General features: G+C 36.9%; 1 protein-coding gene and 1 non-coding gene across 2 annotated transcripts in view; one reads left to right on the top strand and one right to left on the bottom strand.

Annotated features, from left to right (window-relative positions):
* LIN52 (lin-52 DREAM MuvB core complex component) overlaps positions 1-3,423 on the bottom strand; it is a 119,048-nt gene that overhangs the window by 26,228 nt on the left and 89,397 nt on the right. The window lies entirely within an intron of this gene.
* On the top strand, positions 1,144-1,251 carry LOC111724252. The gene has a single exon (XR_002772582.1). It is a non-coding gene; the product is annotated as a U6 spliceosomal RNA (small nuclear RNA).

Genomic DNA, 3,423 nt, shown 5'->3' with positions numbered 1-3,423 from the left:
TAGGAAAGGAAGGAAGAGAAGGGGAGGATAGACTACTCATCATTCTTACTATCAAGTTCTATATTATCAAGGAGCAAACTGAAAAAAAAAATTCTGTAACTTTTCTGTTTGGTCTTTTTTTCCCTTAATTTCAGAATGTTAAGGGGCACAGATGTTTGGTTTACATACTTTTTTGTTTCTGTACAGATCGAGTCAAAGTTATATACATAAGCATGCCCTTCACTCACATAGCATGCACTGTACTCGATAGTTGTAAATTTACCAATCTCCCCACTTCATATTTACTTCCATATGTTCATTTAAGCGTTGACTGATTAGTTCTAATTTGGTATTGAGTACCTGTGTTTCTCCATTCTTGTGATGTTTCACTTAGAAGAATGGTTTCCAGCTCCCTTTAGGTTGTCCAGAAAGATACCACATCACCATTTTTTTATGGCTGAGCAGTATGCCACAGTATACATCCACCATATATTTTATTTCTTGTTTTTAATCATAGAGAAAACAGATATTAAAACTCCAATGTAGCTTCCAAATAGTTAAACAGGATAGTGTACCATTCACTTCATCAAAAATTATTTTGTTTTTAAGGTTGAAAATTTAGCAAAATGCAGCAGTACAACTTCTGATAAGTAATCAGTATTTCATATTCACCTCAAAAACACACTAAAGGAAAAAATATCCATAAATAATTATGCTTGAGAATCTAAAGAATACAAAGAAGTCCTAAAAGTGAGAAAAAGGTTAGTCTTCATGAAATTTAGATTTAAAAAAAAAATCCCTGTTAAATGGCAGTATTACCTTTCTTCACAAGAGGGCAATAAGAAGCTTTTTAGTGTAATGAAAGCCCTATTTGAAAGGTATGATGGAGTTTTAAGTTATTGTATAATTATTGGGGCAATCTGTGTAGACTTTATGAATATATAGCCAATAAAGATTTCAGGAAGTTCTATATCTCATTTATCTACTTTTATAAGAGCTTATTAAGTTTCCAGGGCAAGTAACCTATAACATAAAAATTTGGCCACTCCTTCAAAGACTACATTTTGACAATATAGAAGAATTCTAAAAATACTGACAGCATATCAAAACATTTAAGCAACCATTAAAACAAAGTAGATTAAGGTCTTAGGTAAAGACTTGTTAGTCCTCCCTTCGGCAGCACATATACTAAAAATTGGAACGATATAGAGAAGATTAGCATGGTCCCTGTGCAAGGATGACATGCAAATTCATGAAGCATTCCATATTAAAAAAAAAAAAAAAGAAAAGAATAAGTGTTATAAGAGGCCAAAGAGGGAAAAAGCACTCGTAAGGAATAGAAAATTCACAGCATTAAGCTTGAATTGGGCCTTCAGTGTGAACAAGACATAGGGTACTTTGAGAAGAGAAATAAAGTACAATCTTCAGAAATCCTCACCAATAAAGATTCAGAGATAAAAATATAGCTTGGGGCTCAGCGCCTGTAGCTCAGCCACATACACCAGAGCTGGTGGGTTCTAAAGAATACCCAGCCCAGGCCTGACAAACAGCAATCACATCTACAACTAAAAAAATAGCCAGGCATTGTGGTTGGTGCCTGTAGTCCCAGTTACTTGGGAGGCTGAGGCAAGAGAATTGTGTAAGCCCAAGAGTTTGAAGTTGCTGTGAGCTGTGATGCTACGGCCCTCTACCAAGGGTAACATCATGAGACTCTGTCTCCAAAAAAAAAAGAATATAGCCTGAAAGTGTAGGTTCCCAGAAATCAGAGAAGTATGTGAAGAGTAATGAAGATAGAAAATGCTATTGGGAGGTCAGATGCAGTGGTTCACACCTGTAATCTTAGCACTCCAGGAGGCTGAGACATGAGGATCCCTGGAGCTCAGGAATTTGAGACCAGCCTGAGCAAGAGGAAGACACAGTTTCTACTAAAAACAGAAAAATTAGCTGGGTGTTGTGGTGGGTGCCTGTAGTCCCAGTTACTTGGGAGGCTGAGGCAGGAGGATCACTTGAACTCAGGAGTTTGAAGTTGGTATGAGCTAGGTTGACACCATGGTAATCTAGCCTCGTCAACAGAGTAAAACTATGTCTGAATGAATGAATGAATGAATAATGCTATTAGATAAATATAAAATCTGATATCTAATTTTTTTTAAATGGGAGGGAGACACGATTTGACAATTAAAAAACACAGGGTTTTTAGTTGAATTTCAACTAACTCTGTGATGAAAGTCCTTAAAAAAAAATCAAGTCAAAGAGAACAACAATATTGCATTGTTCAGGGATCAGATCATAATTAGAATGCTGTATTCAATTTTCATTGTCATATTTTTAAGAAAATAGTTGGTAAATTAGAATCTACAACCAAAGAAAGGTAACCAAAGAGGTATCTTAAAACTTTGCCACAAGCTGATTTTACTTATCTTTATCTCCCCCTTCAAATCTACTTCATATTCTGTGTCCCCATTCCAGGCAAGGCAATACTTCTGCCAAGATAGGCAGTTTAGAAACCAAAGAAAATCATTCTGGGGTCCTTCTTCACCTCCATCTTCAATAGATCTCTAAATCTTACTGATTCTCTCATATAAACACTTCACATCAGTCATATTTTCTGAATTGTCTCTCACATGACCCTGCTACACAGGAGCAATAGTGTTCCTCAAATGTACCAGATGACTTCATACTTCTGTACCTATGTATTATTCCAATTAGTTAGGCCCATCACTCCTTCCTTCTTTTGTGTACCTGTACCTGTATTTTCTTTTGAGACAGAGCCTCCAGCTGTCACCCTAGGTAAAGTGCCATGGCATCACAGCTCACAGTAATCTCCAACTCCCAGGCTTAAGCGATTCTCTTGCCTTAGCCTCCCAAGTAGCTGGGACTACAGGCACCTGCTACAATGTCCGGCTATTTTTTGGTTGTAGTTGTCATTGTTCTTTGGCAGACCCGTGCTGGATTTGAACCTGCCAGGTCTGGTGTATGTGGCTGGCGCCTTAGCCTGCTTGAGCTACAGGCGCCGAGCCATTTGGAAGACCTTTATGTACTCTTTAAGACCCAACTTCAAATGTCTCTTCTTTGAAGCTTCTCCTGAAACCCTCACTCAGAGTTGACCATTCCTGCCATGTCAACCATGAACTTGCATACAAACTCCTTTTACCTGAACTATAGTTATCTAATTACATGTGTGTCTCTCACTGAATGATGAGTTCCACAGTGGATGTATTATCTGTTAGATGCCAGAATCTAATAGTTTCTGAGGCATAAAGGTAAGCTCAATTAATAATTGTGAAACAGTAGAATTAAACGATTTGTAACAGGAACAAGTTTTAAAAAGGGATACTAAGATAGATTCCTTCAAGTACATTTAACTATTTATATGTGAGAGAAATCTACTTTCTATCTGTATTGCTATAACATCATAAATAACAACTGTGGCTATAAATTAAG

This window comes from Otolemur garnettii, unplaced genomic scaffold (assembly GCF_000181295.1).
Source record: "Otolemur garnettii isolate 467f Iridium unplaced genomic scaffold, OtoGar3 scaffold00020, whole genome shotgun sequence".
In the NCBI taxonomy this organism is placed as follows: Eukaryota; Metazoa; Chordata; class Mammalia; order Primates; family Galagidae; genus Otolemur; species Otolemur garnettii.
The sequence above is the reverse complement of the archived record's forward strand: the minus strand, read 5'-3'. Positions and strand labels throughout refer to the sequence as shown.